Here is a 14,348-nt window from a genome sequence, read left to right as displayed (position 1 = left end):
ATTTGTACCCATCTGGTGGGTGTGAAGTGGCAACTCCCCGCAATCCTAACTTATGTTTCCCCCATCACTGGTAAGATAGAGCATCTTCCAATATGCTCATTCTTCATTTATATTCCCTCTTGTGCAAAATGAATTTTCATGTCTTATGCCCATTTGTCTATTGGGTTGTCTCTTTTTATGGATTTGTAAAAATTCTTTATTTACTCTGGACAGTCATCCTTTGTAGGTCATATGTGTGGCAAATATCTACTCCCAGTTGGTGGCTAATCTTTTTACTTTCTTGACAGCGTCTTTGATGAACACAGATATTCTTCGCTTTATACAAATATAAATATGTTCGGAATATTTGCTTACAAGTTTAACTTTAATACATTGAGCCAAATGTTAATTCTTATGGGAACTTAACATAAGAGACTTTGTGAGAGATTCTGTTTTTAAGACAGGAAGTTTATCATCGACCTCATTCATTCTCCCAAAGCACTGATGTTTAAGCATTTTTGTAGCTCTATAATACTTTTAAGAAATGTAATATTAATAGGAAAATTCTGAAATGGACTTGCTGGGTTCAAGGTTTTGCTTGCTGGTTTTTTTCACGTTTACATACTCAACGTGAAAAAAACACGTTGAGTATTTAAAAAATAAGGTTCATATTTCTAGAAGCAAATATAGCTTTACCAAAACCAATTGCTTAACTTTCCCTCCCTTTGTTTTTCTTTTCTTCCAAACAATAGAGTTCCTATTTTGGAGGAATAAGAGAGTGCCATATAGACATATATGGTCATATGGTCACATATGTTCATATATATGTACACACATATCACAGATAACATATGAAATATATAATATATAATATCTTGATTTTTAAAAAGTAGTTGATAAACTCCCTTTATTCCTTAAATGTAAAATGGTAAAACCAAACTAGACAGCTAGACTGGATAGATTGCAACCTATAGCATTATAAAGTACAGAAGTACAGTATATATAGTAGGGTTTAGTAAACAGAATTCACAGTTGAACAAGAGATTATTGATGAATGATTCTGAATTACCTTGGCATTACTGTACTCTAATAATCACAGAACTCTGTTACTTGTCCTGTCCTGTTTAACATTTTTACCTTGGTCCCGGAAAAGGTTGAAATAAAAATGAAGATACTTTTCAATTCTTTCATCATTTTTATTGATAGAGAGAAAAGAAGACCAATTAACCAAGCAGATGGCAATATCAAAATTCGAGAAGATTTCAAAACCAAAAAGATGGAATTTAATCAAGGAAACTGTAAATCTGTCTTCACATTTAAAAGTTAGCTGTGTAAGTAAATAGTGAGTCTTCCTTGGCTAAAGTTCATTTCAAAAATATTACGGATGGCGTACTTGACTTCCTGTTTTAAATGAGGCAAGGTGGTGCCAGCTATGACACAGTCCAAACTGCCGGGACAGCAGTAAGGTGTTGCTCTGGATAGGGTGGCTCCACTCCCTGTGTAGAGATGCTCGTGACCTCACGTGGACATCTGACCCACTGTGTCCAGTTACGGGGGCCACGTTTCAAGAGGTGCATCAACGCTATGGACGGTAGCCAAAGAAGAGTGTTAGAGGAGCGTGTGGGACCTGCGCAGCAAGCAGTCTGCTCACCAGCAGGGTTTCCCAGCATGCAGTTATGCTCCACTTGGAGAGGTGGTGGCTTTTTCTAATTGTCACAGACATGCCACTAGCTAAACACACCAGGAACGCAGAGATAGCTTCATGGGAGGTTGGAAATGTAGAAATCTTTGACAGGAGAAAGACGAACAGAGACCCAGCCCTGGAGTCCCGCTCCCCAGCCCTCCAGGACAACCTGGTCTGACAGAGCAGAGACTTAACCACCTCGGGTCCCACAGCAAGGCTCCCCTTGCTGCTTTTCTGACCCCAGGGTTATGCTCTAGTTTGGAAAAGGGCTTTGTCTTGTTTCTTAAAAAAGCAAACCAACCCTGGAATGGTGGTCAAGAGCATGTGGGATCAGGTTGAAACTGTGGTTTGAACCCATATGTTGCTTAGTGACTGAATGATCTTGAGCAATGGCCTCAGTATCTCTGAGCCTCCTTTCCTCACATATAAAATGTACCGGGTGGTGGTAATAAAGTCAGCCTCGTAGTTCTGGGTGGGTATTAAATAAAAGATTCTGGTAAAGGGCTTGGCATGGGGCATATCTGTGTGGTAGGTTTCGTGACCATCACCCTGTCAGAGTCTCCCCAGGTGGCCAGGGCCCTGTGGCAGGTGGAGAGCACCCAGGCGTCTGCTGGTCACCTCCTGGATGTCCAACAGCAGGCTTCTCCAGGTGCCCAGGATTATGTCCTGTGTAGTAGCCACCAGCCATCTGTGGCTACTGAGTACTTGAAATATGGCAAGTGCATCTAAGGAACTGATTTTTAAATTCCATTTTGTTTTCACTAATTTCCATTGAAATTTGAATATCCATGCTGCTAGTGGCTGGCTGCCTCACTGGGCAATGCCGAAGGAAGAGCTGCTAATGGCGTGAATGACCGCAGACCAGGGTGGGCCCTGCATACTCGTCCATGAACTAGTCAAGCTGAGGTTGCATGATTAGAGAAAGGGGCGCAAAAGCATCCTCAGATTGGGCATATCCCTTTCAATTTTGACCTGTAGGGGTTCTCTTCATTCACTTGCTTTTCTTCAACATTGTATGTTTGCCACCAACCCACCAAATCACTTTCTGCCAGTGTTATGACAGGACCAGAACAGCAGCTCCCCAGGCCTCACCATGGCCGGCGCAGGGCTTGCTGGGGTGTTCAGGATGAGCTTAGCATACCCAGCAACAAAGGGTGATTCTGTCTGCATTTTTGTTTTCAGCCAGCTAAGAAACAGGAAGCAACGTTCAATTGCTCCCTGCCCAGGAGTGGTGCTCACGGCTCTCTCCTGGCTGGTGTTTCTCAGAACAATGGAAATAAATCTGATGTAATGTAGCAGAACACGACAAGGGACGGTTTTCCCCTTAACAAATACTCATTTGAAATGGTGCCCAAGCCCCGCACGAGGAGCGATCTATTTCCCACAGCAGTGTTCCGGCAAAACCCATTACTAATTCCACAACTCAAATTAAAACTAACAGAGCTTGAAGGCTGGGGCCAATACTCTCTCTGCTGACAAGGAGCAAGGATGGGTGGGGGGAGGGGCCCGGCGCACTCGCATGTGTATGTGTTTAATTACACTGTTTAACACACTGAGAATAATTTAGCCACCCAAGTGGAGAAAATAAGGCACTTAACTGCTCTCTGGTGGGGAAAAAAAAGCCACATGCAAACCACTTTTAATTATGTGCCACCTAGGCACACCTCAGGGCTTTGGAGGGAGAGAGAGAGAGAAGGGGGACAGAGGAAAGAGAGGTAGAGGAAGGGAGAGAGAGCAGCGGGGAGGAGAGAGAGGCCGCTCAAGGGAGAGAAGGGTGAGAGGGAGGAGGAGAAAGAGAGAGCAAAGGAGAGAGAGGAAGAGATGGAAGTAGAGAGGAGAGAGAGAAACGGAGAGGGAGGACAGGGGAGAAGAGAGGGAGGCAGGAAGAAAGAGAAAAAGGGCGTCTTCCGTTTGTGCAGATCTACCGAGAGCTGGGAAGAGCACGTGGCTACTGCTCAAGGAGAGCTGGTATGAGGCAGTGTAAGGGTGAGAATGAACACACATTTTAGGTTTTAAAATAGAACTTAATGCCTAGACCAGCACTTTCCCCAGGTCACTCCCCCACTGCAGAGTCATCTCAGGAAATTTCTACGCCTTGGTGTCTTGAAAGCCACCGGTGAGGTTTGTGGCCCTAGAAAGGCAGGCCTTGGAGGAAGACTGCACAGGGCTCACTTTGCAGGAGGGGAAACTGAGGCTTAAGATCATGGACAGCGCCTGGAACAGACTGCTGTGCGGCCCCGAGCTTCAAGACCGGGGAGCTGGCCGGCAGACAAAGTGTGCCGCTGTCCCCGCCTAGGGGCCTCCCGCTCCCTGTGTCGTTAGGGCTGGGAGGGGTCGGAGACAACCTTTAATCCAACAAGTGCCCTGGGAGAGGGAGAAATGCAAGAGGCCTCTCACGTGGCTTCGGACTTACAAAGCTTCTCAGAGCTGGACAGGTGCCAGAGAAGTTAAGTGCTCGGAATAGAACCATCCATGTCCGCCAGTGATTCTGGGTTCAGCGGCGGGGCTCCCTGCCAAGGAGATTGGCAGCCCGGCCCCAGGGAAGCAGAAAGCTGCTCCCATAGACAGGGCAACCCCACGCTCCTCTCTCCTCGGCAGCCTCACCGTGTGGGCCCCACCTCTGTGGGACCTCAGGGCCTCAGGGAGCTCAGCGAGCTGGGCTCAGGGATCCCTCCCAGAAGACCCTGTGGGTGAGAAAGAGAATGCGTGCCCAGCAGAAAGGAGTCCGTGCTGCTCCCCTAAACTCGTGAGCTGTGGGCAAGTGGCTGTTCCACTCCAGCCTCAGTTTCCCCACTGGGAATGTTAAGAAGGTTGGACATACTCTTAAGTGCTTTTTCGGCTGTAATGTTCTGTGTTTGTGAAACTGCGAATGTGGGTTTTTATGTGCCCTAAATGACACTGTTGGGCAGACAATGAAGTAGGAACCCAATGAATACATTATTCCTTTCCATTAAATTTGGGTTTGCCCTGTGCAAACACCCAAAAATGAAACTTGGCTTTGCACAAAAGCATCCTCCCTCCCTTCCCTTCCCCAGAGTTCTTTGATACATGTTACTCACTTCTGAAAAGAGGCCTCGGAGGTGTCCGAGTGCACTGTCGGTGTGTTCTGAGGAAAAGACAAGGTGTTTTTTCGGGCTTCTCTAACTACACGTGTCTGAGAAACGCTGTGTAATATTAGAAGTGATGTTGGATTTCCGGGAATGGTTTTTTTTTATCCCCATCCATAAAATGAGGATGTACTTTCCATTTAGCCAATTCAAGTTCCTTTCAAGCAAATTAGGGGGATTGAGGAAGCTGGGACCCGTCCTGTAGCCAATTACAACCTAGGTCGGCGGCACACGGTTTCCGACCCACACTCCCCAGGCAGCCCCGGCTCCGGGCTGCTCGCTTCCCGGAGATGAGAATCAGGGAGGGGTGAGGCAAGCACGACAGCATGGACTTAGGGACTTTCAAAGAAGGTTTTTTGGAAGTTGATAACATATTTAGATGATTTACTCGTAAAGGATATCCTCTTGGCCTTTCTTCTTAGGTGTTCGACGAAGTGAGACAAAAAGAAATGGAGAAAATGGATGAGACAGAGACGAAGACAGCGGGACCCAGGCCCAGACGGGCAGGGAGACAGCCCGAAAGACCAGGTCGTCGGCGCAGGTGGCGATCTTGTGGAAGAAAGGGAGGAAGGAGAGGGCCGGGATGCGGGAAGAACAAAATCCACTCATGAAAGGCATTTTCATGCAAGTCCAGCACCCTATGGGGCTGAAATTGTGTCCAAATATCACCGAGCTTTCTGGCCCCTGAGACGTGAGCCCTCCAGGTACCCCTGGAAAAGGTGCAAAGGTTGAGACCCCTGCCGGGGCTCTTGGACATTCCCTCCAGCTACGATAGGGGTGAGGGCCAGGGCACTGTCTGTGGCCACAGCATAGGGAGAGAAAGGGACAAGGACACTAACGGCTGGACCTCTGGCCTGGTTACCCTGGGCATCTCAGGTCTGTGGGGGCTGCAGAGACGGGTGGGCAGAGCCCTGCGCTGGGTGCCTCCCCACCGTGGTGTGGGGGTGGGCTGGTGGGGAGAGAGCCACAGCAGCCAAACATTTCGGCTAAAGGATACACTCCCCTTTCTGACCAGCTTGGGGACACAGGATGCCGATATGCCCAAACAAGGCCCAGCCAACTTACATGCTCTGAGATTTTCAGAAAGCAAGCTTCCATCCAAACAAATGGGATCGCACTTGTGGGGCCGAAGTCAGGGACAGGGCATGGGACAACAGGAGGGGACAGTGTTTTGAAAACATGAGCTTTCTGAATTATGTATGTCAAAGAGCATCACAAAAGAGGACAAACTTAGAACACAAGTGTGTGTCGGTGGACATGTGTGTGATTGTGTGTATATGTGAATTCCCACGCCCCTTCCTTCATTCTTTCCCACCCCTAAAATCTCCAAGGAGGACAGAGCATCCGCAGGTGGGGGCTAGGTAGGAGGAGAGAAAGCAGAGAGAGGGATGAGCAGAACCAGTCTGGGAGCCGGCCTGTGACGGGGCCTTTGGAGAGGCGGCGGGAAGGACAGGCGGGATGAGGGGGACGACTGTGCCTGCAGAGCCTCTTCCTGAGACAGTGGGGATGCTGGCCTAGGAACCCTCTGCCTCCCTCCTGCTGCCTGGGCTGCCTGCCAGCCCGGGGGGGGCAGTTGGGGGCCACGGGGCAGTCCTGTCCATGTGCATAGAGTGACCCAGTGAAGGGAGAAGACAGGGTTCGCAGAGTGTCAGAAGGAGACAGTGACAGGGGTCAGGACAGCCTCCGAGTAGAAGGATGTGCCTGCGGCAGCCCAGCAGCCAGCCGTCCTGCCCTGTCCTGCCCTGACTCTCTCCCGCAGTCAATGCCACCTGTAAGTTTCTTAATTCTGGTTTCCGGAAGGAAGCTGGAGACTTCGAAATGGCACTGACTAATGTAGCCCAGCTGGCTGGCAGCCACTTCTGGACAGACGATGTTTGGCTATGAACAAGGAACACGTATCTATGACCTCTCCTCCCTCAGGTATGTGACAGCCAGCTGGATCCAGATGTGGGTCACTGGCTGCATCTCCTGGAGGCAGGTGTGGGGTCAGTTCTGATGGAGACATGCCCCCCAGGGTGTCTGAGCTGCATGGGAGGTCCTGGTCAGCCTTGATCCTCTGCAGGGGGGTGGACACGGAAGGGCTGACCCAGCCAGTGAACAGAGGTCAGAGTACTGCCCAAGGGACCACCCTCTCAGAGAGAAATCAAACTGAGGTCCTGGCCACTCTCCATTTTAAAGATCCCTTGTGGCTGGTGTCACAGAGCAAGAAAGTTAACCCAGGGCTTGGATCTCTTCCAGCCCAAGGACTGAGAGGCGGCTCATCACCTGGGGCCACTGCCTTGGTGCAAGATATTTCTCTCATTAAATCCAGCTCTACTGGAGAGGGTAACAGCGGGAAGCCCTTTGCTTCCATACCCCTACACCATCTCTTAAAAGTGTGCATGGGATTATTAGCTAAATAGATCATCTCTGAAGCAATGCAGAAGCTGGAAGGGATGACCTTCAGCTGCCTTTCCATATGAGTGTCACAGATTACAAGGGCCTGGAAGGCCCCTTAGGAATCACCTTGTTTGACTACCTTAATTATTAATAGAGGAAATAACATTTGGCTGAGTTCTCTGGTTGTTTATGGGAAGAACCAGCTCTGCAGATTGGTGAGCATGCATGGCCTTGCATTATATTGCAGAATTTTTTACTCAAAAAGATCTGTGCAAAGTAAGATGTAGTGCATGGTGAAGAAGAGACCCCTAAGAATTCAGGATCCAGAGAGAAGAGAGACCACACCCAGGGCTGCCAGGGTCAGATGCAGCGCTTCCAATGGCCGTTCTGTAAGGAGAGGGCTGGCATGCTCGGTTCGAGCAGTTTCTTTGTTTCGGCCTCTTCGGAGGCAGATCTGAACCATGACTCTCCAAGGAGGGGAGAGTAGGAGGCAGCACTCATCCAAGTGTTTGATCACTGAACCCTTGTATCAAGGGGCTCCCAGCAACAGTTCCCAGAACTGGTGTTCCATACACCATGCTTTAGGAAACGCTTGTCCGAGAGATAGAGTCCATCTATCGATGGCGTGCTCTGCCTCTTAGAGGTTTGAGAGGGGGAGGGGTCTGACCTCTTCCAAACATTGAGGAGAGGTGGAATGGACCAGTCTACCTGAGGACCCCTTTGTGTTTGTCTCATGGGAAAAAGAGGAGACTCCCTAAGGTCAGGGGACACTAGTGCCTTGCACGGGTCCAGCAAATATTAATAATGATAACTTGATCGCTTTTGAACAAATCTTCTGTGCTATCTTGGGTTCTCTTCATGTCACTTGTCTCTGGGACTTATAGCCCTCTTTTTATCCCCAGACCACTTCTGGACTCATGAAGTACCAAGTTCAAGGCATAGAGTATGGACTTCCCAGTGGCTGCCGAAGGGGCTAGATGGTGCAAACCAGAGGTTCAGGAGAGTTAACTCCCTGTGGGGCAAACTTTGAGCAATGGAAGATAGAAGACAGAATGGAACCAGCACAGAAATTTCTTCCCCAACCTCTCTCAGGCTGGCTATCCCAAGCCCGCATGTTTCCACACAGCTAGTCCACAGATGCCCTGCTTTGGCCGAATGGCCAGCTATGTCTGTATGCGAAGGTGATTCATCTTGTAGTGCTCTCCATTCTCCTCCTTTTTCTTTTTTTTTTTTTTTAAGATTTTATTTATTTATTTTTAGAGAGGGAAGAGAGAGAGAAAGAGAGAGAGAGAGAAACATTAATGTGTGGTTGCTGGGGGCCATGGCCTCCAACCTAGGCATGTCCCCTAACTGGGAATCGAACCTGCGATGCCTGGTTCGCAGCCCTTCCTCAATCCACTGAGCTACACCAGCCAGGGCTCCCTCCTTTTTCTTTTCCTCACCCTCACGGCCCTGGTAGTGCACCTCCCAATGAGGCCTTAGCACTTAAGCTTTGCCTCAAGCTTCGTTTTATAGAGAACCTAGACTCAAATAATATCTATAGTAGTAACTAAAATGTTTTGAACATGAACTATGTGCCAGGGGCTGCCTAGTACTTTGCATATATTATCTTATTTGCTCTTTTCAATAATTGCACGAGGCAGATGCTATTGTTACCACATTTTAGTCATATGGAAATCAGGACCCAAAGAGGTTAAGTTGCATGCCCAAGTGGTAGTATCTTGGAGCCGGGGTTCCTGGTATCAGTTCATGGCCTATTAGGGACCGGGCCGCATAGCAGGAGGTGAGTGGTGGGCAAACAATCAAAACTTTGATCACATTACCGCCTGAGCTCTGAGTCCTTCTCTACCCCCCACTCTGCCCCATCCATGGAAAAATTGTCTTCCACAAAACCGGTCTCTGGCATCCAAAAGGTTGGGGACTGCTGTCAGAGCACCTACGGCAAAAGCAAGCCCAGTGCTGGACAGAGAGTGAGCCCTTGGTGCCAGCAGTTGAGTCATTGATTTGTGATTTCTTGATAGCACCTTCTCTACCAGGGCCCTCTTTCAAGAAAGTCAGTCACTGAACACAACCAACTAACCAGGGGACAAAACAGTGTAACCCTAGGTCTGTCATTTGCATCTGGTATGCGCTCAGCAGCAAGTCACTCACCAGCTACCTCACTTTTTCCACCTGCATATTGGGGATAATGAGCTCAGGTTACACATACCTCTTCCCCAGTACACAGTTGCTACATGACTTGATTGTCATCGACCAGTGTGTTAGTAATTGAGTCTTCCTGCAGTTATCTCCGCCCCACCCCGCTCCAAAGTTTGGATTCAGCAGGGTACAGGCGGGGCCATTTAGGAGATCCAGTTAATGCCACCTGGAGATCAGCAAGGTTCTGTTTGTGTTCCTGAGCGAAGAGGGCAGTCGGCAGGTCACAACCCAGCAGTAACTACAGAGGGGAAATACCTGCACTTATTCTAATGTGGTTAGTTCAGCTTCCAGCAAAACAGCTGGCGTTCTGCCCCCACCCCCGCCCCTGCCCCAAGGACAGAGGCACATCTCCAAGTCAACATGACTTGAGCAGCCACAGGGGACAGCTGGAGGGGTCTAGGAACCATCAGAACTTCTGAAGTGCTGGTGATCAGTCTGAGATGAACCCAGGTTTTCCAATTTGTGCGTGTAGTTATTAAGCTAGATCATTAGAAAACAAAAAGCAAGGCCTGGGCCCCGTTCCTTCCGTTAGCAAATTCTTATTAAATACTATGTGTCAGAAACTACCCATGGGCTGCAGGGGGACAGAGATGGCAGAATTCCTGCCGTCAGGGTATCCGTTATGGTCAGGGTAGCCTTCCAGGTTGCAACTTTGAGCAGAAAGCAAAGGTGACTCGAAGGTTAAGAAAGGCGCTCACTACGGCGTGTGCCAAGTTTAGACTATCTTCTCTGAGGGTGTCAACTCATCCTTTGCCCTGGGTTTTCTTAAAGCTTATTCTTGGGCACTGCATCAGAAATGCCCAGTTTTTAAAACTACTGAATACATATATCTGGGGGTGGAGACTAAGAATCCACATAATTTTAAGATGCTTTTCGGGGAAATGCACAGGCCCTCAAGTTCAGAGTTCTCGGTCCAAAGCTCTGCGAGGTCACTGCCCACACCTCACCTGGTTCCTAGGCAGATGCAGCCGGTGGAGCATTCAGGGTCAGCAGTATGCCCGCAGGGATCAGAGGCAGACTGGGCAGGTCCCACGTGCTCAGCTGCAGCCTGTGGGCTGGAGAGTGGCAGCCCCCTTGGAGCAGTGGCAGACGGAGCAGTGCTGGCAGCACTGGCATCTGTTTGCTTCTTCGCCTCAGGCTGTTCCTTATAGGTGTGGCCCCACCTATAGTTAAACATTGTTAGTTAAACAGTGATCAGCAAGCATCGGGCATCCAGAGGGAGAGAATATTAGATTTAACTGCAAGGTCTTTACCATACTCCACCCCAAAGCAACCTCCACGTGATCCCATCTCACTTCCTGGAGCCTCCAGCTGCCGATATCTTGGAAGCCTGGGTTTTGGGTTTCTCATTGTTTCCAGACACTCAGTTTCTTTCACTCACTTCAGGGTATTTCCACTTGGGAGAACAACCTCCCTTCAGGCCTTGTTCTCTTACCTGGGAGTGCCACTGCCACATGGTGCAGGGCAAGAGTGGCCACTCAGAGTAAATCCCATCACCTGGTCTCTCTGCTGGAGAGAGCATCTTCCCTCAAGTAACTGCAGAATACATTAACCCCTGGGCGAGGCGAGACTTGGAAGGTCTTGGCATCATCCCTGCTTAATGGGTCAGGGAGAAAGCAATGAGGCACGGAGAGCAGATGCTTCCTGGCTCCAGAACCCCATAGAGAGGCTCACCCTCTGTTACAGGAGAGAATGACAAAACAGGTAAGTAAGCAAGAGGAATGTGGAAATCACCCAGAACAGATGTGACTGGGTCCATCCCCCAACTGTGATGGGGGGTGGGTGGGGACGGGATTTGGAACATGGAAGGAAGAATCAGAGCACATGGGAGGTGTGGCTCCGCCCAAGCCCCTGGGAGACAGGACCGTGGTTGAGGAGGGGCTATTCAATGACTGAAACTGGGTTTTCATCTTAGTCCTACAATTTTTGGCTCTCTGACCTGAGCATGCCCCTCCCCCCTCTGAAGCTTAGTTTAGTGATCTGTAAAATGAGGATTATGATACTAGCCTCGTCTCCTTCGTATTTATTTACCGGGATGCAAACATCTCAGGGGACACACTCTGTTAGGACTTTAACTATAAATACAGCAAGCAATAAACACACTATTGTAAAAATTTAATTAGTGAATAAATACACACACTCATATATTTGTGGTGTGTGCTCAAAATGATTTTACTAATAGGGTATGCAATTAAAAACATTTGAGATGGTTACCATGGTGACTATCAGGCATACTGCACTATTGGGAGGGTCCCTGTGTTGACTACTTGAGACAAATATAAATGTGGCCTTCTGCAGTTACAATACAGTCTTAGCTACTGCCCGAACGAGGTGTTGGGGACCTGTGTTGATTTCTTCTGCTTGGCTCCATGTATGGTGTTGATAATTGCCCCCTTCATGGAGTTCTGATTCCCAGTGTCTCTGAGACTCTTCCCAGAAATGTTGCCATCATCTTCTGAAAGTGAATCCAAAAAGGAAGACAAAACAGAAAAAGAAGATGGTTGCAAAGTTGGAACTAGTAAAATTTCTGCAAGAAACAATTACAGAAACGGTAAGGAGGAAAAAGACCAAGTGGGTAGAGGCCGCTACGCAGTTCTCATCCCATGTCAGACAGGTCCAGACAAGCCCAGCACACAGGAGACAGTTTGCTTCTCCCAACTGTATGAGAATCTGCTAACCCTGGCACCCCGAGACCAACCTCAGCCGGTTCCCCTTTGCAAACTGCTAGAAATTCAGTCCTTTGAAACCAACCATTTGCTCCGCCTTCAGCTCCTGATGAAGCTGAAGTCTCCATAAAAGCAGATGATGAAACAATTGCCAAAGAAGGGGTGAGTGCTTTGGTGTGTCAGGACTACACGCCGCCTGCAGGGCCCGAGGGATGAGACCACCGAGTCTCACTGAGGAACAACTGAGACGACAGCTCAGAGGGTGGCAGGACCCGCACCCGAAGGAGAATGTGCCCCCTTCCCTTTCGCTCCTGTCATGAACCTTCTACCTGGTAGATGTGAAGCCAAAGCCAACTGAGACCCCACTCAGTGGAGAGGCTCCAGAGATGGATGGTCCTGTGGGATCACCTGCTTCTTCTGAATCTAAACAGGACACGGTGGACTTAGCACCTCAACTGAAGGGAGGTGAGGATGAAAAATTCGTGCAGCTGCCACCAGTGACACCTCCACCCATAACACCATCAGCTCCTATTCCACTCTGAAAGGATCTGCCCCTTCTGCTAAAGAAGCTATGCTCCAGGCCGAATCACAAAAGACAACCCAGAACAGCCGGGCTGGTTCCAAAGGAGTCTAAGTGTCCTCGACTTCCTGTCCCCAACAGTGGCATTCATAAAGGACCTCCCAGATGAGACTGTGTCTAGTTTGAGCACAGGACCAGCCACTTAGTCCTAGGGACAGTCCTGTGCGGCCTTGTAAACATTCCAGATGATGTCAGCAGTGAGACCGAGTTCAGACCATTCAGAAAAGTGTAATTGCAAAGCCCATTTCCTAGCACCATTATGTCATCCCACTGACCTTTGCCCCATGTTGTTTTTAACAGCTTCATATTTGTGCCCACATCCTTTAAGGGAGAGAATTTTTTTTGCATTATGGAATCGGCTTTTAGTGCCTTAGATAACTCTCAAGCAAGAACTTGAAAACTCCAAATATAAATACAGCTTTCTACAGTTACAATACAATCTCAGCTGTTGCCCAAACAAGCTGTTGAGGACTCCTGTTGATGGCTTGTTTGGCTCCATTCATGGTGTTCATAATTGTACCCGTCAGTGCATTAGTGCCTTAGATTGCGCCCGTAGTGCCTTGGGTAACTCTTGAGTGTGAACTTGAAAACTCCAAAAACCATTGTAAGAGCACCTGACCAACATTTTCAGAGTGATCCGTCAGTAGGAATAGTGCCTTATGAGATAGAATAGATATTCCCCTGTAAGGTCTTTCTGAAGATACAGAAAAAAAACTTCTGGGAGAATAAAATGGGGAGTTAGACTGGCAATCAAAAAAAACAAACAAAAAACCGCCCCCCCCCCACACATTTGAAAGCCATAGTTTCAGGAAAAGGAGTGTGAAATGCTTTAGAAAGTTTAGAAATGCTTTAGAAAGCCCTGCCCACACAGGTATATCTTGACACAGTGCCTAAACAAAAGTAACTGGGAGTTTCCACGATTACTGAGGGTGGTTTTGTTTTCTCTCGTTTCATAAAACAAAGCTCCCCTTTAGAGCAGGAGCTGTTGCTCCTGAGCTGTCTTTGGGAATACTGAATTAAAACAGGAAAAGATCTCTCAAAGGAGTGTTCTTGGAGCCAAGAGACAAGCGGCTTTGGGTGAGAGTTACGCTATAGCCAGGACTTAGGTGAGGGGCTCTGGAAGGAAGTCCTGTTCACAAACCCAGGGAAATGTTTGCCTTTAGGGCTCCATGGGCTCTTGGATGTCCTCTCCCCTCATTCATGTGTGCTGCGCAGAAGCCACCTCTCAGCAGTTTGTGTGTTCCAGAGGATTCCAGTCTGGGCTATTCATCATATTAATTCTACCTGGAATTTTCTAGCTGGACCTCCTCCAGGTCTGAAGGAACTGCGGCATGCCCCCAGACCCTTCCCACCCCGGGCAGTGCAGGCCTGCTGTGAGATACGTGGGACCCACCTCCCCTTCCAGTTAGCCCCCGTTGCCTTCACTGCATACAATGGCCTCCATGTCACAAGGCCAATGGAGGCCTCTACTGTCACCACCAAATATGCAGACCTTACCATGGCCGCCCAAGCCTGGGCCAGCAGGGCTGCACCTCACGTGCTCACTGGGTGCAGAAAACGCTGTCATCACCACTGTGCAGTGGCCACCCCGCATCCTTCTGCCAGCATTATGGCTGTCCCCAAGGCTGCTGCCTACATCCAGTGGCTCACACCTCATGCTCTCAGCGTCCTGCAGAAACAGAGAAATTGCTCTTTTTTGCAATGTGGGGGTTCAGAATGAGTCACCCCAAGATGTGCCTCTGTGGTACGCGTGT

At 48.8% G+C, this 14,348-nt stretch overlaps 1 protein-coding gene and 1 pseudogene across 3 annotated transcripts in view; one reads left to right on the top strand and one right to left on the bottom strand.

Moving 5' to 3' along the window:
• The window catches only part of CAPN13 (calpain 13), a 75,435-nt gene extending 64,941 nt beyond the window's left edge, over positions 1–10,494 (bottom strand). The window contains exon 1 of one of the 3 annotated variants that reach the window (XM_045844429.1): positions 10,296–10,494. The gene's annotated coding sequence lies outside the window, so the exon portion shown is untranslated. The remainder of the gene's footprint in view (positions 1–10,295) is intronic. The other 2 variants (XM_045844427.1, XM_045844428.1) reach the window with 2 other exon arrangements.
• Positions 10,495–11,685: 1,191 nt separating this feature from the next.
• LOC123822412 lies at positions 11,686–12,648 on the top strand (annotated as a pseudogene).
• Positions 12,649–14,348: the final 1,700 nt, after the last annotated feature.

The sequence above is a fragment of the Phyllostomus hastatus genome, unplaced genomic scaffold (assembly GCF_019186645.2).
Source record: "Phyllostomus hastatus isolate PE091 unplaced genomic scaffold, TTU_PhHast_1.1 phas_contig_402, whole genome shotgun sequence".
Lineage (NCBI taxonomy): Eukaryota > Metazoa > Chordata > Mammalia > Chiroptera > Phyllostomidae > Phyllostomus > Phyllostomus hastatus.
This window is presented reverse-complemented; position numbering and strand designations above follow the sequence as displayed.